The sequence below is a fragment of the Pan troglodytes genome, chromosome 1 (assembly GCF_028858775.2).
Source record: "Pan troglodytes isolate AG18354 chromosome 1, NHGRI_mPanTro3-v2.0_pri, whole genome shotgun sequence".
NCBI classification, from domain to species: domain Eukaryota; kingdom Metazoa; phylum Chordata; class Mammalia; order Primates; family Hominidae; genus Pan; species Pan troglodytes.
The window spans coordinates 45,932,515-45,946,986 of record NC_072398.2 but is presented as its reverse complement, the minus strand read 5'-3'; the positions used below and the strand labels follow the sequence as shown (position 1 = coordinate 45,946,986).

General features: G+C 50.3%; 1 protein-coding gene across 5 annotated transcripts in view; it reads left to right on the top strand.

The window, feature by feature from the left end:
• The window catches only part of ADORA1 (adenosine A1 receptor), a 40,077-nt gene that overhangs the window by 21,952 nt on the left and 3,653 nt on the right, over window positions 1–14,472 (top strand). Inside the window, exon 1 of one of the 5 annotated variants that reach the window (XM_054657864.1) lies at window positions 1,458–1,533. The exons of the other annotated variants lie outside the window; for them this stretch is intronic. The gene's annotated coding sequence lies outside the window, so the exon portion shown is untranslated. Of the gene's footprint in view, window positions 1–1,457; window positions 1,534–14,472 lie in introns of those variants that run through there. 5 annotated transcript variants of the gene reach the window in all.

Here is a 14,472-nt window from a genome sequence, read left to right as displayed (position 1 = left end):
GGCTTTGATTTGATAAGCTTCTTCCTCCCCCACACACATCATGAGTTTCCCCCATCCAGGGTTGTGGCAGAGCGGAGTGATTTATAGGACTTTGCAGAAGTGGAAGAAATGACGGAAATTGAGTTTATTGATCAACCCTCAGAGAAGCTGCCTGGCAGGCTTCTGGCCTGGGATACTGCCAGCAGCTAACATGCTGCTCTGTTTTACCCGTGCAAATGACAGGGGCACAGACCAGCTCCCAGAGGAGGAGGAGGACAGGCTGTTCCCCACCTCCACCCAGGCCGGGAGTTGAGGAGAGGGGCTGGTCTTGCAGTGGGAGGAAGTGTGTTAGACTCCTGCGAGAACCACCTAATAAAGTGGCTTGAGATATCGGGGCTGAGTGGTTGAGGCGGGACCTTCGAGTGGAGACCCTGAGCATTCTGTAGAAGGCCCCTCAGCTGTGACTGTGGGGAGCAGAGCTCTGCTGCCTGCCAGGGGGGATGTTGTTGTTGAGATGAGCAATAAGGCTCAGAATGGCTTCCTCTTACCAGTTTCTCCTACTTTCTTCACATTTAAGGTGATTATTCCAATAGTTGGCTTAATCTCTGCCATGTTTATAACTGTTTTCTAGTCATTATATTTGTTTTCTTTTTTTTTGCTTCTCTTTTTCTGCCTCTCTGGTTTTAATCGAGCATTTTATATGATTTCATTTCCTTCCCCAAATATTATTGAGTGCTTACTGTGTGCCAGGTCCTGTGGTAGGTGCTAGGAAGATGATTTTGAACCAGACTTCATCTTCGCCCTTCAGGTACTTGCAGTTATGTGCTCTGAGAGAAAAATAAAGAATTTTTCTGATTATCCCACATGGGGAAGGGAAGGGAAGGCAGCCAGCCCCCAGATGATCTAGGAGACCTCACATTCCCACTTCCTGCTGCATGTTGTTCTGGGGAGGGGGATCTCTGGCTCACCTGCACCCACTGGGTGAGCCTGGGTGCTCCCCACCTCCCACTGCATCTGTATGTCTGGGCCCCTCCTCCACAAAGCCATCCCTGGAGCTGGGGCAGAAGCCCCTGAGCACATGCAGTGGAGCAGGAGGGCTGCAGCTGATGCTAAACTCTTCTGTGTGCTCTGCCCTGGCCTGGGTGGCTGCTGGCTGGGGAGGACTGGTTCCTGGATTGGGCCCGGCCTGTGGCTTCTGTAGGGACTCTGTACATTGTGGGCTTGGTGAGTGCTTATGTGGAGGGACACAGGGCAAAGAGAGCATCAGGAGATACCACGGAGGGTCAATGGAAAACTGCTGGGTCCTGGGGTCCTTCCTGCTGTTATTTGGGCTCTACACCCCTTGGCCTGGTTGCAAGGTGGGGAGAAAGGCCAGGATCGGGGAGAATATGACTGTACTTCTTCCAGGTCCCAAAAGTGGTGTCTCCTTGAGTTCTGATGCAGCGGGAAGAACTGAAGTTAGACTCTGGGAAGGACTTTCTAATGTGGAAGCACAAGCTATGGAATGCGGAGCTGAGTGTGGGGGTGGACTCTTTCTTTGGAAAGATTTCCAAGGTGGTGAGCTCTTCCTGTCCTCTCTGTCCTCCCCCTATCTGCTGTCTGTTGAATCTTTTCCAGGGCAGGGGCTAGGTGCTGTGAGCTTTAGGGGGCCCTGACAGCCCAAGCTCAGTGAGAGCAGCTGCCTCCTCAGAGCACAGCATCCCAATCTCCCTGGCTCAAGAGGCACCTCCTCTTGTCACTCCAGGCTGTCAGCAGGCATCCAACCTGCTTTCTAGGTCCCAACCCCAGCTGGTGCCTTTGGGCTGATCTCGAGTCTGCATGGGATCTCTCCAGTGGGGGTCAGATTTACAGTCCCTTGGTGGAAACAGGCCTTCAGGCAGATGCCCTGTACCCTGCAAGCGTTCAGGGTTCCAGGCAAGCCAAGAGATACTCTGAAGGGAGGTGGGAGGAAAGGCGTGGGCTCACCCTGAGTCCACCTCCCATATCTCCAGTATCCTCCCTGGCCACTTCCCCAATGGAGCTTTACTGGGGTTCTCCAGGGAGCGTGACTTCTCCAGGACCCTGTGTAGGGTTTAGTGCTGGGCTGAGCAGGTTCCCAAACCCCCACCCCAGACTCAGACACTTTCATCAGATAGATCAGGGAACACAGACCCGTTCTGTACGAAGGTTGAATTAGGTAGGAGAGCTGGCTGTGAAATAGATATGGAAACCATGTGACTGGCCTTCCAAAGTGAAACAGAAGTAATTTTTTGTTTATCTATGTCCTTGCAACCTGTTTTGTATCTCTTCAAGGGTCGATTGTGTATTCCAGTAGAATCAGGGGTGTGCTCCTGGTGGAGATAGCAATGGGCACCTGGTGCTACTGTTCATTGAGTGCCCAGATAAGTTACTGCGCCAGCCTCATCCTCACAGGGGGCCTGCCAAGCCAACCTTCTCCTCCCATTGTGCCCAGGACAAAACCAAGGCTCAAGGAATTGTTACTTGCTCCAGGCCACAAGCTGTTAATGGTGGAGTCACAGTTTGAACTCGGATCTTACCCCACAGCACACTTCATGCATGCATTCATTCATTCATTCATTCATTCATTTATTCTTATACTTAATAAATATTTATTTCTCTTTACATTCCATCTTGCCCCCCATCTTCCTCTCCACAGGGCACAGAGCTACAGCATGGAATCCTTTCAGAAGGGACTCCCTTCCGGGGATGTATGGGTGCCCCTCACCACTGCCCCTGGGCTCCTCCTCCCCACAAGGAGTTGGGTGTTCAGTGCCCCTCCCTCCTTTCTGCTAGCGCTGAGCTCAGCTCTCTATAGAAGATGATTTGACACATTCCAGAAGAAGGGAACCGTGACCTGCTAGAGCCCAGAAAAGATCTCATTCAATCCCTCATCATCCAGACAAGGACATAGAGGCCCCAAAAAGGAAAGGGTCTCCCCGAAGGCCAGCTCACTCCTGGCACAGCCTGGACCAGAATGGGGGTCTCCCATTTCCCACCACAATGAGGTATTCCAAGGGAGGACTGCCCTTCTTTGGGGGTCCAGCATGGGCCCCCTCTGCTCTCCTGAGCCTGCAGAATTCTGCTGCTTCCTGGCTCCCTCCTGCCTGGGCCCTCCCCATGTGCCAGCTGGGCTGGCGGATTCTCTGCTGTTCTCCTAAGAGGCCACAGACTGCAAAGACCAGAGAGGCCTATGGGAAGCCACATAAAGCCATCAGCTCCCTTCCCACCATGGCGGACCTTTCCACTTCACTGGAAAAGGAATTTTGCCCCTTTTAGCACCCTGGCCATCCCAGTGAGGCCTCCCTGCAGCAGCTACTCACAGGTCATTAAGTCTGAATGCAGATGGGATGGTTTTTTCCTGTCCCACGGGATGAGTCAGAAACAGTCACCCATAGCAGGTGGGGCTAATTGGCCTTGCTCCTTTTGCCATCCCGGTCTTCCTTGGAGAGATGGAGAGAATCAAATCTCAGTGCAGAAAGAGCTGAGAATGCCAAGGTCTGGGTCCAGTTTTCCTGCATTTACTGTCCAGGTCAGACACCCTCGTCCTTGAGGACCACCGCCTCACGGGGATGTGGGTGCTGTGCTTGACTTTGGGAGGGGAGGAGGTGGCTGTATTGTGAAATCGCCCAGGGCATTGTCTCAAAGTGTGATACCTTGGCCTTCTGGCTGCGGAAAAACATTCCATAGGATATGCCCTGGACTGGGAGAAAGGGATGAGGTTCAGAGGCAAATATACTTTGAAAACATGCCTCCTCCAAATCTGAAAGCCTCCCACTTTGCACCCCACCCTCTGAAGCCCCCTCCGGATCAGAACCACTGAGCAAATCCAAACTTCTGTTTGTTGGGATGAGAACGCCCACCCAGAGAGAGAGAAAAGAGCTCTCCGCAGGCACACAGGTCTGGGGGGAGCTTGTGCTGTCAGTCATGCATGAAACCTTTGAGTGGGGGAGCTGGCAGGGAGCTCTGCCCTGTGCTTTGCAGCACATGCCGCTCTCATCACACTGGGGATCCCTTTGCTCAGGTGCTGGGCCTCTCCTGTGGACTGAGAGTTCCTTCATGGTGGGATCTATGTTTATTCTGCTCACGTCCAGCGCTCAGAAAGGGGCCTTGAATCCGAAGGACAGACGGTGGGGGAGGTTGCCAGAATAGAGGGTGTTACTGAGTCACACACAGGAACCTCATTATTTTCCCCACCAGGCTGTGGAGTTATTTGTCCTCAGCAAGTGACCAGGAGTGATTTCCAAGGCCCATTACACTAATGACCTAATCAATTTATCCAGCTCTTTTCTTTCAAGACACAGAGTGTCTGCCCTCCTCCCTGTAGCCCTGCAGACTGGCCCTGGGGTGTCAGCCCGAGTCTCCTTTTGGGGATTGGTGGGCACTGATGTTCTAGATGGTGAGTGATGCCACAGAGCCCCTCACAGTGGGATTCAAGGCAGGATTCTTAGGCCCGACATCCTGCCCCCTCCCCAGGGCCCCTGAAGCAGACTCCCCTGGGCAATGTTACTGTTAAATATTTGGCCCCTGGAGTGTGCCCAGCACCTTTGATTATATCTGGTTTCCTGTTCTCCTTGGGGAGGAAGAATTTCTCCACAGGAAGTAGTTTAATAGTCTGAAAGCCTTACTTTCCTGCTCTTGAGATCCAAGTTTCCAGTTACAAGTGGCTGAGATCCTTGATAAGAGAGGAGGCGGGAAGGAGGGGACCAGAGCTATGAACTGTCACTCCCTCCCAGCCAAGAGTGAGGGAACGGAAGAGGGAGGATTCAGTCCCTGACTATCCAAACTGCAGGATGGTGGAAAGACGTGGACCTCTGCCACCCCCCGGCCCTCCACCTCCCTGCTCCCATGTCCAGTGCTTCCATGAGGAGCAGGTGATGAGAAACAGGGACGGCCAGGCCTGAGGACCCTGCTCCGGTCTCAGCAGTTGACAGGACACTGTGTCATCCTGCCCTCAGGCAAGCCATGCTTAGCATTTTCCAAACCCACTTGTGGGTTCTCTTGCCTCTGAGTGAAGGTGTTTGTAAGAGTTGGGTGGCTCACTCGTACCTATACCTCTGGCAGGGGGTTCTTAGGGATGACTGAGCTCAGTTCTTCCTGATGCAGCTTTACTCTTGAACCGTCTGAGTCTAACCAGGAACACAAAAATCATTTTAGGTGTTTACAGCCGAGGGCCTTATACCAGGAATTGGTGATGAAGCAGCCGAGACACAAACAGGGAGAGTGAAGTAACCCAGAGATGAGTAACAACAGGAAGCTACCCCAAGGCAGAAGGACAAAGTGAGGAGGCGGTGATCCCGGACCCCAGGGGCTGCAGTTGGCTGGTAGAAGCTGCACCCGTGGTGGGCTTGTCTGGTGTGTGTTGGAGCCGTGGAGGAGTCATAACCACTGCCTAGTACACAGCTGGGACAGGGAGGTAGACAGCTCCCCACCACCGCCCTATCCCCATTGCTCCAGCACTGCAGTATTTCCCATGGACCCGGATAGCCCCAGGGCTTGGGAAATGCAGCCTGCCAGGGTCAGCCCCATGGTGATACAAAACAGGGCAGGGCCAGGAGAGAAAGCCAAGGACAGACAGCTTCAGAACCAGCACACTCCAGTCTCATCCCTGCAGTGGTGGCTGGCTTCTTTGCACCTTTCTCAGTTTGGCTGTTCTGCATTCACCAAAGAGAATTATGTAGGACGTCTATGCCCACCCCCTCTTCCTTCTTTTTTCTCTGTCAGATGTGTCTTCGCTGGTTGGTCCCATGGTGTGTTCACCATCTGATGGCATCTGGGCTCTTCCTATTCATTATTATTATTATTGTTATTTTGAGACAGAGTCTCGCTCTGTCACCCAGGCTGGAGTTCAGTGGCATGGCTCACTGCAACCTCCACCTCCCAGGTTCAAGCGATTCTCCTGCCTCAGCCTCCTGAGTAGCTGGGACTGTGGGTACCCGCCATCACACCCAGCCAGTTTTTGTATTTTTAGTAGAGATGGGGTTTCACCATGTTGGCCAGGGTGGTCTCGAACTCCTGACCTCAAGTGATCCACCTGCCTTGGTCTCCCAAAGTGCTGGGATTACAGGCATGAGCCACCTTGCCCAGACAGCTCTTCCTTTTCTAAAGTGGCTTATCGTTTATGTTCTCTGAGTCAACCTAACTATCAGTCCCCAATGGCATCCAGAAGGAGTGCCCTCTAAGGGTGTAGACAAGGAGAGGCCACCCCTCTGTGCACAGTCGGGTCTCCAACTAGAAGTGATCTCATCCCTGAAAAGGACGATTCATGAGGCAAAGGACCAATGAGGAACTTGGGCATTCTCATGACGACTGCTGGGAATTAGCATGAGATGAAGACTTGCTTTTCTGGGATGCAGGCTAAGAGACTCTGGGGAGGTGAGTTCTGGCCAGGGAAGCCTCTGCTGGTCTCACAGTGTGCAGGGCAATGCTGGGACTCCAAGCCACTATGGACATGTTGGTGGCTGGCTGGTGGCCTGGTGGCAGTTTCTCATACATTTCATAAGAGGCCCTTGTCATAGCGGCCTTATGTCGCAGGACCTAGTTAGGGGACCAGGAGTTGTCTGATTCAGCAGTGGATCCCCTACAGCTCCCAGCACAGCAGGGAATAAACCAGGGAATGATTTTCCTCATCCAGGGCATTGTAATTGCCTTCAGGGCTAGGGTCATGCCTTTCTAATCTGACTGTCTCTAATTGAGCACCTACCATTTAATCCTTATCTCTTGTTCCCTGAGATGTGCTCACGTTGCAGGTCCTTGAGCAATCATTTCTGAATAAGTGGATGTATGGTTTCATTAATCCATTTTTACATGTATTTATTCATTCATTCAACAAATAGTTATTGAGCACTGATATAGGTACTGGGGATGCAGTGGTTAACATGCCAAAGGTTCTGTCCTACTGGGGCTTACATTCTACTGGAGCACTGGAGAGAAACTAATAATAAATGTATAGATAGATAGATAGTTAGATAGGGGGGAAGAGAGAGTGTGTGAGAGAGAGAGGAGGGAGAGGGTCAGGAAATGCTATCAGGAAAATTAAATATGGCAAGAGGAGACAGTGATAGAGACTATTTTTCAGGAAAGTCAGGAATCTTCCCTTAGGACCTGACATCTGAGTGGAGACCTGAATGAACGGAGAATGAACCTTCCCAGACATTTCAGGAAATGAACAGGAAGTGCAAAGCCCCTGAGGTAGGAGAGTGCCCCAGGTATGTAAACAAAGGAGTGTCCACTAGCATGGTGATAGTAGAGTGGAGTTCAGGGAGAGTGAAGTGGAGTTCAAGGTAAGGGGATGGGCCCTTCAGGGAAAGAAGGGTCAAGGAGACTGGGGGAGTGACAGTGCCCTCTGCTCAGTGGTCAGGATAAAAACCAGACAGAGTCATCTTGTTGACTCTTTCTCTCACCTGGACATCTGTCTTACTTCATTTTCTGCTGCTATAATAGAATAGCACAGACTAGGTAATTCATAATGAACAGAAATTTATTTGGCTCACAGTTCTGGAGGCTGGGAAGTCTAAGATTAGAGGGCCATGTCTGATAAGGACCTTGTTGCTGCCTCATACCATGTGGAAGGCATCACACAGACAGGAGCTGAACGCATCCTTCAGAAGGACCCCACTTCTGTGGTAACGAAACTAATCCTGCAGTATTGGCATTAATCTATTCATATGGGCAGAGCCTCATGACCTAATTACCTCTTAAAGGTCCCACCTCTCTACACTGTTGCAATGGGGATTGTTTCCAATATATGAGCTTTGAGGGACACATTCAAACCATGGCATCCTGCCCTGGCCTTCAAAATTCATGTCCTTCTCGCATGCAAAATACATTTATTCCATCCCAGTAGCCCCCAAAGTCTTAACTAGTTCCAGCATCAACTCAAAAGTCCTAAGTCCAGAGTCTCATCTAAATCAGATATGGGTGAGGCTCAAGGCAGGATTCATCCTAAGGCAAATTTCCTTCCGGTTGTGAGCCTATGAAATCAAAACAAGTTACATGCTTCCAAAATACAATGGTGGGACAGGAATAGGATAGGTTCCCCATTCCAAAGGGGAGAAACAGGCAAGAAGAAAGCAGTAACAGGATCCAAGTAAGTCCAAACCCCAACAAGCCAGACAACATTAAATCTTAAGATTCCAGAATAGCCTTTTACTCCATGTACCACCTCCTGGACATATTGGCTCTACTGGGCTCAGCCCATGAAGCAGCTCTCGTGGATTGGAGTCTCATGCCTGCAGCTCTCCCATACTGGAGTTGCATGCTGGTGGTCCTACAGTGCTGGCGTCTGGGCAGTGGCCTCACTCCCATGGCTCCAGGAGGCATTGCCCTGGTGAGGGATCTCTGTGGTGGCTCTGTCCCTGTGACAAGTTTCTGCCTGGGCTTCCAGGCTGTCCATGATATCCTTTGAAATCTAACTGGAGGCTGGCATGACCCCATGGCTTCCACACTCTGTGCACCTGCAGAATCAGCACCATGTGGACACTGCCAAGACCTACCTACTACTTGTGCTCTCTGGAGCAGCAGCACAAGCTACATCTGGGCCTGCTTGAGCCATGGCTGGGGCTGCCAAGGAGCAGAGTCCTGAGGTGGCCCTGGGCAGCAGAGGCCTGAGGTGGCCCTGGGCAGCAAACGCCGAGGTCCTGCCTGGTGTCTCTGGAAACCTTGCTCTAAAGGTCCTCAGCTGCCTTGAAGATCTCTGAAATACCTGTGTAGTCATTCTCCCATCATCCTGATGAATAGAACCTGGCTTCCTTCTATCCATATTATTCTCTTTAGCAAATGGTGTTTTGGCCACATCCTTAGTATTCTCTCCTGAACACACTTTTTAATTCTTTACATGGCCAGGCTGAGAGTTTTCCAAATCTTTCCATTCTGCTTCCCTTTCAATGATAAGTTTCATTTTTAAATCATCCCTGTCTTCCTTCACTTTGCTATAAATGGCAAAAAGAAACCATATAGCACCTTGAATGTTTTGTTGTTTGGATATTTCTTCTGCTAGATATCCCAGTTAGTTGCTCTAAAGTTCTGCCTTCCACAAAGTCCTGGGACACAGACACAATTCCACCAAGTTCTTTACAACTATATAACAAGGATGACCTTTACTCCAGTTTTCAATATCTTGTTTCTTGTTTCCATCTGAGACCTCATCCAAAATTCTTTACTGCCCAAATTTTCTGCTAGCATTCTGATCACGACCATTCAAATCATCCCTTAAAAGATTCAGTTGCTCCCTACAGCTCTTGTCTTCTGAGCTTTCACCAGAATTACCCTTAATGCTCCATTTACGGCAGTCTGGGCATTTTTTAGCCTGCTCCTCCAAACTCTTCCGGCCTATACCTGTTACCCAGTTCTAAAGCTGCTTCCACATTTTCAGGTATTTGTTATAGCAACAACCCCACTTCTGGTACCAATCTTCTGTCTTAGTCCATTTTGTGCTGCTATAACAGAATGCCTGAAACTGGGTAATTTATAAAGAAAAGAAGTTTACTCAGCTCACATTTCTGGAAGCTGAGAAGTCCAAGATTGAGGGTCTGCATCTGACAAGGGCCTTTTTTTCAGGCTCATCCTATGGCTGAAGGGTGGAAGGACAAAGAGCACACTCCCTAGAGAGAGAAAAGAAGGTGGCCAAACTCATCTTTTATAAAGACTCCACTCCTGTGATAATGAAGCCACTTCTGCAATTAATGGCATTAATCCATTCAAGAGGGCAGAGCTCTCAGGATCTAATTACCTCTTAAAGTCCCACCTTTCAACATTGTTGCATTGGGGATTAAGTTTCCAACACATGAGCTTTGGGGGACACATTCAAACCATAGCAACATCCAAACTCAGCAGCAGGTCCTTTTGGCCCTGTTCCTAAATACATCTCAAAGCCATATGCTTCTCCTCAATTCCCATGCCGCCAGCTACAGCATCCCACCCTCATCTGCCTGGATGGCTAAAATAGCCTCCTGCTGGTTTTCTTGCCTTCCATCATTCCCTGCTGCAACACATTCTCCACACAGCAGCCTGAGTTATCTTTTAAAAACAGCAATTCGATTATATTATTCCTTTGCTTAAAATGACTTCCCCTTGTACTTAGGATAAACCCCAGAACACTTGCTGCAGCCCTCTCAGCCCTAGGTCTCTTCTCTGACTGAGCCGGCCTCTCTCGGGCCTTCACCCCTGAGGCTCCTTCACACTAGCCCTCTCTTGCCACTCTTGCCTCAGCACCTCTCCCCGATGGTGCCTTCTGCCTAGAAGGCTCTGTCCCAGATCTTTCCCTGGCTGGCTCGTTGGTGGTCCTTTAGCTCTCGGCTCATTGTCTCATCCTCAGAGAGGCTGCCCTGCCCACTCACTCTCTCCTGGGGTATCCTCTTATTTTGCTTGGTAGGTCTTTTCACTCTCTAAAATGATCTGGTTTATTTGTTTGCATATCTATTGCCTGTTTCTCTGTCTGCAGAATGATATTTTCATGAGTCTGTTCTCTTCTGTATTCCTGAACCCTAACACCTAGAACCTGGCACCTGATAGGTGCTCAATGAATACCCCTTTAATAAATGAAAGGGTGAGTCTCAACCGCCTGATTGCCCCCAGCAAGAACAAGACAGCAACTAAATACCTAGGCAACACATGCATGTGAACAGGTCATTCTGATGGCTCAGAAAGAGCTCAGACTTTGCAGGAGGAGTGAGGCTCCCAGGCAAGGCACAATGGCATCCTCACAACTACTTAGTCCAGGGAGATTTGCCTGGAGCAGGAGAGGCTTGCCTTCTGGGCCCTAGCCATGGCTCCTTTCTCCTGCTCCAAGCTTCCATCCCCCAATCCTCACGTGTCCTCCATCTCCCAGAGTGGCAGAGCTGGGTCCAATATGGGCTTTGCACTTGGACATACTGGAGTCTTAGAAATTCTTTTCCTGCTTTTTCCTGTCAGAGTGGCCTTGGACATGTTTTCTAATCTCTCCAAGTCTCAGTTACTGCAATTAGGAATTGAGAATAATGACACAGGTTGAGTATCCCTTATCCAAAATGTGTGGGACCAGAAGTGTTTCCAATTTTGGATTTTTTCAGATTTTGGAATATTTGCATTATACCCGCTGGTTGAGCATCCCTAATCTGGAAATCTGAAATGCTCAAATGAACATTTTTCTTTGAGCATCTTGTTGGCATTCAAGTAGTGTTGAATTTTGGAGCATTTGGGCTTTTGGATTTTCACATTAGGGATGCTCAACCTGTAGTATCTAAGTGATAGGGTTGCGCTGAAGTATCAATAAAACCATGTCTATAAAGTTGGTGCCCAGGGCTGGGCGCAGTGGTGCACGCCTGTAATCCCAGCACTTTGGGAGGCCAAAGCAGGAGGATCACTTGAGCCCTGGAGTTTGAGATCAGCCTGGTCAACACAGTGAGACCCCCATCTCTACAAAAACACTTAAAAATAGCTGGGCATGGTGGCACACACTTGTCCCAGCTACTCAGGAGGCTGAGGTGGAAGGATCTCTTGAGCCCAGGAGTTCGAGGTCACAGTTAACTGTGATTGTGCCACTGCACTCCAGCCTAGGAGACAGAGTGAGAGCCTATCTCTTAAATAAATAAATAGTCAGTGCCCAGCACATAGAAATAAATGTTAGCGCTTACCAGCATTTTTATTGTTGTTATTATTGATCAGATAACTATTATTTTCAAACTCCTTCCTCACTTAGCCCCCAGAATCTCCCACCCCTCCTATGGCAGCCCTGCCAGGGTGTCCAGGGAAGAACCAATGGCTTTCTCTGCCCTGCCCTATTTGGACACAGGATTTGCAGACTTCATTCCCTCATTTCCACCTCTAAACCATACTGACACTCTTGCAGCAGCTATGATATGAAATCCTTTTCTGTTCAGCCACCGGCTCTTGCCAACACTGAGAGGTTCAATGGGAACCCTCTTCCATTTCTCTCCTCAAGTGATCCCTTTCCCTCTCAGGGTCTCTGTAGCCCATTGCTCCGGGGACTCAGTCTTTTCATGTTATCATCATCAGTGAGAAGTTCCGACTAATAAACTAATTCATACTATGGCGTTCATGTTATTTCAGCTTTTAAAAATAACACACAGGTGGGCGTGGTGGCTCATACCTGTAATTCCAGAACTTCAGGAGGTCGAAGTGGGAGAATTGCTTGAGCACAGGTGCTCGAGACCAGCCTGGGCAACATAGGGGGGCCCCTGTCTCAATAAACTAAATAAATAAATAGCCCACAGAGAAGGCAACTCTTAACCCAAAGGAACGTCTCATTCCTTGTGGGATTTTATGCACTTTGAAGGAGATTCTGGAGGTGGGGCTCTCCCTGGTTCCCTCAGGGCTATTTTTTTTTTTTTTTTGAGACAGATTTTCGCTCTTGTTGCCTAGGCTGGTGTGCAATGGCGCGATCTTGGCTCACCACAACCTCCGCCTCCTGGGTTCAAGCAATTCTCCTACCTCAGCCTCCCAAGTAGCTGGGATTACAAGCATGCGCCACCACGCCTGACTAATTTTGTATTTTTTTTTTAGTAGAGATGGGGTTTCACCATGTTGGCCAGGCTGGTCTTGAACTCCCAACCTCAGGTGATCCACCCGCCTCGGCCTGCCAAAGTGCCGGGATTACAGGCGTAAGCCACCGCGCCCGACCCCCTCAGGGCTATCTTTAAGGTACTGTCTGCCCTGCTGGCCTGTGGACGGGGCCCCTCTTGGTGTTCTCCCGTCTCTGTTCTGTTGCTCTCCCATTTGTGCCTGCCTGAGCTGCACACTCCTGAGAGCAGCATCTCCCTGCTTAGCTCCCAGCACAGCCCTCGGGGATGCTGTGGACTTGGGAGGGGCATTCCCAAGAGTCAGAGGCACCTTCCACACACCCTTACCCCATGCGTGCCCCAGGACTTGCAGCCTCTGCTTCCTTTCCCACGCGTAAGGAGAGGTGAGCTTCTCTCCTGGCCTTGGGAGGCAGCCCTTCCTGTGAGAGCCTGCCCCACCTCAGCCAAGGTCTTGGGTCCAGCCCTTTCCCACCAGGGAGAAAATAGCAAGAAAAACAGATGAGAGCTGATACCCTAAGCTGCAGGGTCTGCTGGGACTGGGTCCTGGAGGAGCCCCAGGAAAGCTTTAACCCCGGGGGCTCTGGGTGGTCAGAAGGGTGAGGGGTGAGGAGAGAAGAGGGGAGGGACCCACCTCTGTAGCTAGAAGTCTCCTCCCTCTCTCCTGTCTAGGGCTATCACTGTCTATCTCTCCTCTCTCCACAGGTCATCACTGCCCTGATGTCAGTCCCAGGCTAGATCCCCCAATCCATAGGCTGGACGGCAGCACCAGAGGTCACCTAGCCCACCCCACTGACTCTGGGTGGTGCCTTCCTTGGGCAGGGTCTTGAAGTTCCCCTTTTAAATCTCTTAGGCAAGGGATATTTTCAACCTGCCAATCATCTGCATCTCAACAACCCACAGTCAGCCTGGCACCCTGAAGAAGAGCTGGGCTTGGAGTCAGGAGACCCAGGCCAGTGGAGCTTCTAATTTATGAAATGGGGATTCCCTTATCTGCTGTGCTCACCACAGCAGCAGTTATGATGATTACCTGAGACAGGACTGAGAAAGGGATTTGTAAATGATAAATGTGGTATAAATGGCAGATGTGATGGGTGGTGGGGGTAGGCAGGACACCTGGCCCCGTCCTCTCTGCAGCGGCAGCTCTCTTTCCCTGCTGAGGTTCACCTGGGGATCTGGCCCCACTCTCCGCTGTGTGGCTGCTGAGACAGCATCCCTCAGCCTTCAGAATGACCGATGTTCCTTTGGTCTTTCCCCGTAGACTCATGCCCAGAACTTTTTCCACCATATCTGAGAGGACACCATATCTGTGGGGAACACATTGAGATGGTCAGGAACAAGATGTGAGCAAGATGTTTAAATAGCCCTTAGGCTGTGTTTGCTGAGCATCCAGAGATACTGGAGTTTTCCAGGTGGCCATTTGTCTGGGAGCTTGGAGGGGTAAGCAGAGCTCAGGCAAAGGAATACTGGTCGGGTGTTTACAGAGTACTTGCACACGTAGTATCTCATTTGATCCTCCCCCTCTGAAGTAGGTCTCTTTTACAGAGGAGACATTGATCTAGCAAGTTGCAGACTGGCAGCCCGAGTTTGGGTCTTCTCACTCCCAGTGTCTGCACCAGGCCTGGCCATTCTGCTGAGGGTACAGAGGAGGGAATGGGCTTCAATTTCAGCAAGAGAGTGAGGATTGTATCTAAGAAAACTTCAGAGGTACAAGTGCACTGGTGACCTCTCAAGGCCCCTTGGTGGTGGTGGTTTGGGACACAAGAATCCTATGATCACAGAGTAGGAGAGGGGAACTGCTCCAAAGGTGTTGGAGTCATCTAGTCCTCAATTTCTTCACTGGGACAATGAAGGGATAGAAAATGAGATTCCAAAGGTCTCTTCTAGTCCTTATCTTCTAGATGGGGTGGACAGGGGCAACTGGTTCCTCCCACTGGGCAAATTGTCTCCCTTCCTACCCCTATAGCCTTCACAGAGCAGG